The sequence below is a fragment of the Anopheles merus genome, unplaced genomic scaffold, assembly GCF_017562075.2.
Source record: "Anopheles merus strain MAF unplaced genomic scaffold, AmerM5.1 LNR4000022, whole genome shotgun sequence".
In the NCBI taxonomy this organism is placed as follows: Eukaryota; Metazoa; Arthropoda; class Insecta; order Diptera; family Culicidae; genus Anopheles; species Anopheles merus.
Genome location: NW_024427602.1, coordinates 199,182 through 211,490, shown reverse-complemented (window position 1 = coordinate 211,490; position 12,309 = coordinate 199,182). Strand labels below are relative to the sequence as shown.

The following is a 12,309-nucleotide window of genomic DNA, read 5'->3' as shown; positions in this document are numbered from 1 at the left end:
TGTAAGTGATAGGCATATAACAGTGAATATTTCCTCCTCTCTATCTGCACCATTCACCAACACGTCCGGGGTCCCACAAGGCAGTATTCCCGGACCTATTCTTTTTCATAAACGATGTTATTTACGTTATACCAGATTACGAAAAATTGTTTTATGCAGATGATATGAAAATGTTCCTACCGGTATCAGATCAAACCGATTATTTAACTCTTCAAAACTGTTTAACTCGATTTAACTCATGGTGTAATTCAAATTGTATGCGTCTCAACATATCTAAATGCTCTGTTATATCCTACACTTGAAAAAGAACTCCCATTATTTACGATTATAAAATTGATGCTAGATCAGTGCCGCGTAAAAATGTGATTCGCGATTTAGGCGTTCATTTAGATAGCAGACTAACGTTACAGAACCACTATGCAGCAGTAATTTCAAAAGCTTGCCGTTTGTTAGGATTCATTTTACGTGTTGCGAAAGGCTTCAAAGATCCATTTAGTATAAAAGCTCTGTATTGTGCAATTGTCCGTCCTACCTTAGAATTTGCTAGTATTGTTTGGACTCCGACACAGCAATATTTAATAGATAGGCTAGAATCGGTTCAACGCAAGCTTACTCTTTCATTGTTTTATCGTCTCCCGTGGTCTCGTAATTCTGTTTGTCCCTCTTACCGTAAAAAGTGCCTGTTATTTGGACTAGAACCTCTGCAACATAATAGAAAGACGGCACAGTGCTTATTTATACACAAATTTGTTAGCGGATCTTTAGACGCCCCGTCAATTCTGAGTAAATTGAACTTTCAGGCCCCCAGTAGAATGTTAAGAACCAGAACATTATTCAATATAGAATACAGATCGACTAATTTTGGATCTAACGATCCTTTATTAAAAATGATAAGTGCCTATCACTCGCTAGGAAACAATGTCGACTTAAACAATCTACGTACCTTTTTACATAGCTTAGTATGACGCATCCACAGTTTATGTTGTTTTTTTTTATTTGGTTGATTGACAGTTAAACTTCTTATGTTTTTCGATGCGTTTTTGTTAGCACTGTTCTTTAGCATGAATTATAGAAATAAGTATGTTATGTAAGCTTATGCCAGCTGGATAACTTTCGGAATAAAAAAAAGAAAATCTACAAAAATTGTAACAAAGACAATCTACAAACCAAATGAAATGCGGTGAGCAGGATTTGCGGAAATTTTTATACAGGCGGCTCCCGAGATAGACAGTTAATGGGGACCAAAAACGGTCGCAAAATACAGCTTATCCAAATTTCCGCGTAAGTCGAATCTCGTCATTTCCAACCAAAATATCACTTATGTGTGTAAAATTATGCAAGTCCAGGATGGTTTTAGCCACCTTATTAATTATTTGATCTGATTCTAACTAAATATGACAGATTGAAACCCTTTGAAATGGTTTATACAATTCGATGAAATGGGAAATTATTTGGCATTTTACAATTGAATTGTCAAGTCAGTACAATTTGCTACCGAAACTGTCAAATTTATAATACCACGTATCTCTGAATAATAAGAGGCGCGTATGAAAGGTATCGTTTATCTCGGGGACTACCTGTAATTTCAAAACCAGAAAGAGCCTTGACCATACACAGGAAATGAAACCTTTACCACTTGTTAAGGTCGTAGAGAGTTTCACTGCATGCGTTTCTTCTTGTTACGTCTTTAAATGGATCGGTTGTGTAATCATGTTTTTCCGGTCCTCCGCTTTTACTTGTAGTCAACATCAGATAAGTTGCATCATTAAACGAATCAACTAACCCTTGGGCAATATCGTTCAGAAACCTGTTTTGTCAGAAGTGCTATGTAAACAAAATGTAAAATAAATACGTTTGAAAAAACATTACTCCATGCTTGAACGAATCTTCCATCATTTGGATGTTGAACTTTTTTTTTCTAGTACTAAAAAAAAACCGAGATCATCTAGTCTAAATATACCATCGAACAAGAAAACACTTGCTACTGCTGATCATTTTGTTCAATTTATTTTATTGTTGTATTATATTGATGTATTTAATTGTTGTTTGGTAGGTCTCGTGATACAGTCGTAAACTCGTACGACTTAAAATCATGCCTGTCATGGGTTCAAGCCCGGAATGGACCCTGTCTCCATATGTATGACTGACAATTCTGCTATGGTAATCAATAAGTCACTGAAAGCCAAGTCTCACTAATGGTCTCACTACGCAGACATGCAGGCCTATACAGGCTTTAGAGATTTAATTCATTACCACGTAGACGGATAGTCAAATCCTTGCTACGGAAAGACGGTCCATTCTGGGCTTGAACCCATGACGGGCATGTTATTGAGTCGTTCAAGTTGACGACTGTACCACGAGGACCACATTCATTTTAGTTTATTCTTATGTTTGTTCATTTTTACATGTTTTTTGTTATTGAAGTTGCTTATATTTGGCTATGAAAATGTATTGCTTTTCACATCGCCGTGATTTGTGAGCATTATTCTCGACAATTCTCTCACATGCACCTTACGCTCTAGATTGCGCTCTCCCCTGTTTCTATTCGTTACTTCTTCTTCTTTGGCTCAACAACCGATGTCGGTCAAGGCCTGCCTGTACCCCCACTAGTGGGCTTGGCTTTCAGTGACTAATTGATTCCCCCCATAGCAGGATAGTCAGTCCTACGTATGGCGGCGCGGTCTATTTGGGAATCGAACCCATGACGGGCATGTTGTTAAGTCGTACGAGTTTACGACTGTACTACGAGACCGGCTCTATTCGTTACTAGGGTGATTTTTTCTTCTTTCTCCATTCCTGTTTATCTTTCTCTCTTCACTTCGGATTTGGCGCAATGTACTTTAAATGATCCATGTAACCATGTTCAGAAACTCAATAATGTTACGTCATGGTACAATGTCTGATGATACGTGTAAAAAATAATAAAATAATAAAATAATAAAATATAAAAAAATAAAAAAAATAAAAATAATAAAAAATATTAAAACACGTTTACAATGCCACAAACAATCAAAAATAAATTTTCGTAAAAAACGTGTTTTAATTTATTTTATTTTAGGTTATATAAAAAAAAAAACAAACAAAATATTTTGATTATAACAAAATGCACCGGTAGATAAATTATAATCAAAATACCTACACCGGGTTTAAATGACATTTTACAATCAAGTTAATTGTTGAAAGTATTTGAAGTTTTTGACAGTTTATAACAAAACACAGAGGTAGATATTTCATTTCCTTTATTTGTCTACCTAATGATTTAACCAATAATAAAAGCTATGGTAGTGGTTGAAGCATTCATAGAAATATAGAGGAAAGAGAAGGAAATGGAGAACGGAAACAAGAAAAGGAGTAGAAGATGAACATTACCCAACCCTAGTGACATTGTTTGTCCTCATCTGCTCGACTAATACTCGAAACGCCTGATATTGTGGATTTGTGTGTGACTGTGTTGCAAGCGCCAAGATGTTGTGTGTCAGTAAATTAGACTTTCTTAGTTGATAGCGTTGTGCTCATTTTACATTTATTTTGTGAAAATCCGTTATTTTTTAAGTATGAAACGGTTACTTAAAATCAATAAAATGACTAAATAAGGAAAGGCCTATAAAAGTCGATTAAGGGATGGGACATCAAATTTCGTGAAGCAATACGAACGTGAAACATGAAGATTGGGCTTGGATAGTTGAACCCCATTTCGAGTCCCAACTTGTGTCACCACCGTTTTTAATCATTTGTGAAACGATTTTTGTTGATAGATGGTGAGTGCACTTGGAGCCTCTTAGAATGTTAATTTTTTTTTTCAGTTGTCTGTGCATCGATTGTACTTCTACGACAACCTAAAACCAACACTTAATGTTTGAATGTCCGGACAACAATTCAAACCGTTGTTTAATTCGAACAGTGTCTTTTATCATCAAAACTCAATGATGGATCAGCGCAAGAAATCCGTTTCATCCATGTTTTGTAAAATTACAGCAGCTGCCTCATTAGAAACCATTTATTGTCATAATCTTATAAACTAAAATTTTAGCACATATTTAACACAACTCATCCATATATTTTTTCAAGGTTATATAAACCTGGTACAAAATCATTCAATTTTTGAGCAGCAATTTACAAAAAAAAGTTTACGTAAATACTCACGAGTTACGTAACAGAAATGAAAGACTAATAAGAATTTTTCCCAATATGTCAGGCATCCTATCACATCTCGTGAGATGCTTTATTGAGCACCTCAAATCCGCTGAGAAAGTATTCATTTCCCATTATACAACCGGAATAGGAATTTTTGCTTCCTCAAAGCAAATCCAACCAGTTTATGCCACCAAGCAAAACGAATGTGTGAAATTAATTACTTTTACGCACATGCTATCTCGTTGAAAGTTTTCACATTCCATACGACGTATCACAGGTTACGTATATGGTGTTTCCGCCTTTTCTCTCAGGAAGTACTTTAAAGATTCGTCAATGCAATCCGGTTCAAACTATGGGAAAAACAACAACTAGGGTAAATGTACCAATAATGGTGCAATATGTAGTGGTACCGATGTGTTTTAATGGATTTAAAGTGTCAGGAAGGACAATTTCTGAATATTTTAACACATAGCAATTGGAATATGTTTTATCTTTGCAATCACAACCATTTTTACCATGAAATACATAAAATTTACGAAAACATACATATTTTTTTTGTGACTGCTTCGTTGTACCTATAATGGTGGTATGGTTCCTATAGTCGTCGTATTGTGTTCCTATCGTGGTGGTAAACAAAGATGCATCAAAAACGGTGTATAATATCAATGAAACTCAGTTTCGAACTGTTTTCGTATGAATAGCAAGGATTACTGCCATAATATAGGTTTCTGGCGTAATTTGATCATAAAAAAATGTATAAATTTGATCGATGAAACTATTGACTAAAGTACTGCATCACACCTGTCGTCAACCTACACCCGGAAGAGTGTGCTTGATTTGAAGTCAATTTTTCATTCAGCCATATAAGCGAATTTTGGCCTTTTTTTGGTAAATTACCAACATAAAACTCATTTCTGTTGCTTATTTTAGTGAAAACAGTACGACATGTCAAAAATATCCTCGAAAAAATCTAAAACGACCCGTTTTTATTGATTTTATAACTATAACCACTATAGGAACATGCCTGTTTTGTGTACCTATAATGGCACTATGGTAAAAACACTTAAAAATGCATAAATATGGTCAAAAGTCAAATAATTTTAGTAAAACAATTACATTTCATAACAGTTATGTTGAAAAACTAGTAATTACATGGTTATGTGGTCATTTAGAACGCTAACAGAAAAATGAGTATCGTTATGAAATCCTAAGGATTTTGGAAAAATGTTGACACATTGCACAAAATAATGAATTTTTCGGTCACTAAGTAACGGAATGGCCCCATTTATCTTTTAAACCGTTTGTAGATGGCTAAATAATATTTCACACTAACACAAATAACTTAATCACTTTTAATATGCCGTATGGATCGCAATACCACAACTATTGGTACTACCACCACAATAGGTACATTTACCCTATTGCATTATGTTGCAAAATAGTTTATATTCTGGAACACCTACAAGCCCGTACCGTAGCATACCGACATCAAATCCCTTTTTTTATTTCTTATAATTTTATAACCAAAGTAATACGGATGGGCCGTCCCTACTGAAGAATTAATACATAAATCGGTAAAAGTAAGGCTAAGCCTTCTACGTTACATAGGAGAAGCGTTACATGCCTCTTAAAATTCCCAAGCAGCATTTTTATTGAGGTTTTTATAGATCCACGCGACCGACCAGTGTACATTACTTAAATAAAAAAATATTTTAAATTTCGATGAAAATATAAGTTATTTCCCTTCAGGTAAATCGATATTAATGAGATCAAATTCTTGAATAACAATTGAATAAAAGAATAAATATATTTCATTGTTGCCCTATGGTTTATGAAAAATAGTCTGAAAGAAGGAAGTTCATAAACACACCAAAAGCATTAAATTGGAGTAATATTTCCAATAGGCCGGTCTGGTGATACAGTCGTCAACTTGTACGACGTAAGAACATGCCCGTCATGGGTTCAAACCCCGAATAGACCGTGCCCCCATACGTAGGACTGACTATCCTGCTATGGTAACAATAAGTCACTGAAAGCCAAGCTCACTTCATTAGTGGGTACTGGCAGGCCTTGACCGACAGCGGTTGTTGTGCCAAAGAAGAAGAAGAAGAAGGAGAAGAAGAGGAATATTTCCAATAAGTAGAAAATATCAAATATTAAAAATATGTATGAATAAATTCAATATATGTGTTAGCTCCCGAACTAGTCGCGTAACGATTTAGTAATCACTTTCTCATAGGAATCAAAAATGTTTAAAACGCCGAGTTTCGCTATGGGTGGAAACCTAACTTTATCGCTGATTTTGTACACCTTTGAAAACCCGCTGTGCAAATTGACGGAAGAAATCATGGCGTTCGGAGAATTTTATCATGCCTTCTTTTTCCCTCCAACGGCAAATTTGTCAAGCAGCTCGTCGAGCTACCCGTCCCTGGCTCCGCCTCATACCCCTCGACTAAGCGCACTGTCGAAGGTTTGGATGTGTTGGTGCGCCAGACGACCAATCGCTGTCAGCTGTCGCCCGTGCTTTTTCCCTCCATAGCGCTATCTCTTTCTCGCGTGTGGACAATGCTCATGAGTTGCTGTGGCGCTTAAAAAGCCGTTGACAAACATTGCGGCGATGAAGTTTAATTTTCACAAATCAAACCAAAAAAGCGTAATGAGTTCAAACGCTGCAATGTAAAAATGAATAAGGAATTGACAGCTGACGCTAGAGGTTTTGTTGTGCAACGCGCAGAACCCTAATTCGCATTAACACGTTCAGCCCGGCGCTGATTTTCATCAACTTTCCGTTCCGCCGGCATCTAGAACGCAAGCTGATTGTGAAACCGGTATACTGGAAAGATCACTGGTAGTCCCTGGGGCCTGCTATCGAACTGAACGTGCTAAGCATTAAGCATAACTTTGTTATCCTAAGCTTTTGCTTTCGTATGGTGTAGATTACACAGATATGCTGAGCCGTCTGCGCATGGGTGTGAGTGTGCGTGTGTGTCCAAAACTGTCACCAAATGTGTTTTCTTCCGGAATGTTATGATCCATCGGTCAAAGAAAGGAAGGTGTTCATGACAGTGGCTGATGAGGGGAATCGGGGGCCCTAGGCGGAAAGACGAGTTGAGGCCCCTGTAAATGGTAACTGATGTCCGGGAGAAGGGGGTACTGGCACACAGCTGTTGGGAGATTGAACAGTATACTTAAATTGCCTGCAAGGGGGGGGGGAGGGGAGCTTCGGCCATGAGACCCCTACGATAATCGATCACAGGCCTTAAAATTATTGCCGGCATGGGGGGTGAGAGGGGGGGGTGTAAATGGTTCTTCAGCCACGGGGCCCCAACGACCATCTTTCAGGGGGCTCTTGTCGCTTATATTCAATCGTGGCAATATACAAGTTGCCCGCTGGATAGGAGCGGGCCCGCGGCTCCGCCATCATTCCGCGCATCTTAACAGCATGCCCATCGTAGGTTCTAACCGCGTATGAACCGTCCACCGTAGCAAGGGCTGACTATCCGGCTACGTGATATTCAAGTCCTGAAAAGGCATGCACGATCGCGTAGGCCGTAATGACAATAATAATAATAATAAGAAGATGAACTTAGCATAACAGCCCACACCCGGGGAAGAGTTTTACTTCTCTTTGTTGCTGCCGGGTGTCCCGCTGTGGCGCGACAGATCATCGGAATGCAATCGACCAAAACATGAACCTACCGAACCGCACCCTTTCCAAGGCAGTTCCGGTCACTCGGAGTCATGATATCGACTCCATGCCAACAAGCCATCAGATTCTGGACGGACAGGTGCAGCACCATACGCACATCGTAATAAACAAATCCAGAATCCTCTCTTGTATGAATTCAATTCAAGTTTTGATTCCACTTGCGTCCGCTAGCTGAATTGGAAAGAAATGTTCTACATATCACATGCATATTTGCTTCGATCGTGTGTCTTTTTGATACCGCCAACAGCAGAGCCGGTCGCAAAGATGGTGGTGCCAATCCAATGGTTGTATTGTCTCTCAGGTGGCGAGATCAAAAATGCATGGACTTTGTAGCCGCAGTGGATGAAAATGTACGCATCAGAATCAAACAGTTTTGGGGTTTCCGCACACACGCACCCACACGCACGTACGCACACATGCACGTACGCGCGCACGCGAGCACGCACCCACGAAAGACCGCACGCGAGCGCGCATCCACCACCAATCCCCCCCCCTCTCCTCCCCCCATCCCGCATGATCGAGTACGGCTACCTTATCGGTAGAACTGCTGGTTCAGCTATCTTGTAGCGCATCCTCATCCCTAGCGCCGGGCGGCGACATGATAGAGTGAACGACCACTTTCCACACGCTGTGTGCGTGCGTGTGTCGAGACCCAAAAACGCGAGACAGATTTCGGCACATTAAAAAAAAATTGTTGTCACCGTGCATGCGTGTTTGTTTGTATATTTGTATATAAATGATTGACGGATCTCATAAGCCCTCTCGATATATGTAAGGGTACAATAGGAATATAACATAAATAGTCACACGCAGGACAATGGAGGAGCCGCTATAATGACGAGCTATACGAGATGTACGGCGACCTCACTGTCGTACAGCGTATAAAGCTCGCCAGGCTCCGGTGGGCTGGCCATGTTATACGCATGGAAACGGACGACCCAGCCCGTAAAGTCTTTTTAGGCCGTCCACAAGGACAGAGGAGGCGTGGTAGGCCCAAATGTGTTGTAGCGCCGGATAAGTAAGTAAGTAAGTCACACGCTTTACAATAACACAATAATAATAACAAAAACAATAACAAGGACGCTAAAGATTCTGGCGAGAGGCGCGAAGTAAATTAATGCGACTCAACACATTTGCCATCGTATACGCAAAAACGGGTCTCGGGAGGCGAAGGCGGTCCTTGTCTCTGGGATGGCCAGCATCGCCCAAGGGCGGAGAGTTATTGCAGGCACGTACAGCTGTATCGACGAGAGCAAAACCGGACAATCGATGCTACCATTGAGAAGCCCAACGATAAAAGCCAGCCTAGCATTTCATATTCGGTCGTCGAGAGGATTGTGGAAACATCATTTATATAAAGGACAAATAGTAAAGGTCCCAGATTGCTGCCTTGAGGGACGCCAGAAGAAGCACGGAGGGATCTAGATTAATGGGGCTTCATCCTAACGGAATAAGTGCGGCCCATTAGGTATGATCTCAGCCAAGCAACTAGAGGATCTGGAAGGCCAAGTCTGTCGAGTTTTGCTAGTAATATGACGGGAGATATTATGACGGGGAGCTTTTTTCTATATTACGTAGGTACCTGCGGTGGCAGATTCTGTTATAACGTCGATAAAGTGCGTGGACGCTATTGTAATAAACCCGCAAAGCGGAACACCTTCGATCACGCGAGTTACGATATGCAGCACGTTTCGCTCTTTTTAATGTACGTAGTGTGCGGTCACCCCAGGCCGGACCTCGATGCGGCTTTTTGACGGGGACGCATTCGTTAAGTGCCATTCGCATAAACTGAGGGAAATCATCGACAGCATGGTCAAGAGTTAAAAAATTCGAGCAGTCAAAAGATTCGTCATATAGTGAGATTAATCTCTCGAGCTTAGGCAAATTAATACGACTAAAATCGAGCCGTCTTTCCACAACATTAGATGGTAGTTGGGCAGTAGGAGTATCAATGTTGAGATTGAACTCCAATGGTGGATGGTGGTGATCGGCAGTAGGGGGGTATCAGAGGTCCGTACTAACGATGAGGCTGAAGCAGATGGCCAATTTGCATCAATCAGATCAAGAGTTCTGTTCAGATAGTTTTTGATGCTGTTGAGTGGATATAAAGCATTCAGGTGCAATCCGTCAATTAATTGGGCACATCGTGCTGATTGAGTATGAGGTTCGAAAAAACTATAAGCCGTATCTTGTTCGACAGGTGCAGGTGACCAAGAGAGAGTAGGCTGATTAAAGTCACCGATGAGTAAAAATCTATCATCCGGACATAAGGAGGCGCAAATTTCATTGACCCATTTTATCAATTCATTTATTTTCGTCTCGTCTGTGCTGTGATTTGGTGGAAGATAGACTGCAGCAATATACAAACGATGGTTGCTTAGCTGAATGCAGATGCATGTTACCTCGAGTGTCTGGGACAGCACATGATTCGCGTACGACGAGAGGGAAACACTGCATGCAATTAGAACACCACCCCCGCGAGAGTGAGAGCTATTGGTGGTATCTCGGTCGCAACGGTAAACACGATACTCATCTCCAAATAAGAGAGCGGTGGGAATAGAGGGATCAAGCCAGGTTTCAGTGAGTACCGTATGTGTTTGCGAGCGTGAGTTTGCGCGCGCGTGTGTGTGTGTGTGTGTGTGTGTGTGTGTGTGTGTGTGTGTGTGTGTGTGTGTGTGTGTGTGTGTGTGTGTGTGTGTGTGTGTGTGTGTGTGTGTGTGTGTGTGTGTGTGTGTGTGTGTGTGTGTGTGTGTGTGAGTGTGTGTGTGTGTGTGTGGTGTTCCACCTGTCCGCCCAGAATCTGGTGGCTTGGAACCGGCAATACCTTGGAATGGGTTCGGATCGGTAGGTTCATGTTTTGGTCGATTGCATTCCGTTGATTTGTCGCGCCACCACGCCAGACCCGGCATAAACAAAGTCAAGACAAACTCTTCCCCGGGTGTGGACTGTTATGCTAAGTTCTTATTATTATTATTATTATTACTAGCTTAAGACGGCCCGGTTACAGGGCTACGCACGGAAACTCCAGGCTGCACAGAAACAACTGGTGCATGCCACCTCATTCCTCGTGGAAATTGAAAGCCTCATGGCATCCCAAGGAAAGATTGCTGGAGAGCCTGGAAATGTGGGGTGTTCAGTCAAAGTTAGGTGCGCATGGAACGTGGTGCATGAAGTAAAGCTCCACCTTCCAGCATGGAAGTTCAATTGATTGTCCCGTTGGTTACGTGATCGTTTTGGTTGCAGGCGCTGCATGAAACGAAAATGCAGTAAGGATAGCCAAGGAAGATGTACACATGTATTGTTTGTATTTTGCTGCCGTCTTGTTCTAGGTTCTGGTAGATGTATTGTTAGTGAATAGCCGGTTCAAACTGAAAGAATGGAATGGAAAATGAAACGAAAAATTAAATGTACACATTATCGCAAGAAGAAATGTCAATGCAAGTTATGGAAAATAAGTAACTGTTTTTTTACCGTGACGAAAACCTTCTTAAGACACCGATGCCTGGGTAGTGTGGAATTCATCGTCCGCAACCACTCGAATCATGTGGTACGATCGATGCCTTACCCACTTAAACCCTCCTCGAGCTGACTGGATCCAGGCCTGCATCGTCCTTGCAGTGAGTGCATGAAACGCTTTTTGGGAGCATGTAGAAAAAAGAAAAACCGAAAGAAACCATGTATTGGATGTGAGATAGTACAATTAATGTTAGGATATGTGGATTACCCTTTGCGCACCGTGTGATGGTTTGAGTCCGCGTGTGCTCCAAAATGCAACAATCGTCATTGCAGTGCGTGCATGATAAAATAATTGCAAGCATTCAATGAAGATCATGTAAAAGAGAGGAGAATAAAATAAAAAAGCATTTAGTGTAGTGTTAAGTTGGTACCGTTACTGGTATGTATTGTGCTTTTACCTTTGCGCACCGTGTGATGGTTTGAGTCCGCAAGTGCTCAAAATGCAATAATCGTCATTGCAGTGCGTGCATGAAATAATAGTTGAGAACGTTCAATAGAGATCATGTAAAAGAGAGGAGACAAAAATAAAAAAGCATTTAGTAGAGTGTTAAGTTGGTACTATTATTGGTATGTATTGTGCGTTTACCTTTGCACACCGTGTGTTGGTTTGTGTCCACGAGTGCTCAAAACGGCAAGATTGGTGCATGGAAATAAATAGTAAAAAAAAAAGAATTAAACACAGAAATGGTCAGATTAAGTTCATGATAATACTGTGAAAATAAACTCCCATAACCAGGAAGCGCAAGATTCCAAAGACAGCTTCCGCAACACGATACAGTATGCTACGTAAATCACACAATAAGTAGCCAGTTTGATGAAAAATTATTTGAACAGCTCACCCGAAACCAACGAAAACTGCAACTTTAAATCGTCTTCCTACAGTTTAAAATACAAACAATCAGTTGTACATGTTGCAAACAGCGGAACACAGAAACTTAACTACAACTTGA

The 12,309-nt window shown here is 40.5% G+C and overlaps 1 long non-coding RNA gene across 1 annotated transcript; it reads right to left on the bottom strand.

The window, feature by feature from the left end:
• Positions 1-10,905: 10,905 nt before the first annotated feature.
• On the bottom strand, positions 10,906-11,703 carry LOC121601074. The gene is made up of 3 exons (XR_006005984.1): positions 11,568-11,703; positions 11,315-11,476; positions 10,906-11,211 (listed from the first exon to the last, which is right to left on the bottom strand). It is a non-coding gene; the product is annotated as an uncharacterized LOC121601074 (long non-coding RNA).
• Between the last annotated feature and the right edge of the window lie 606 nt (positions 11,704-12,309).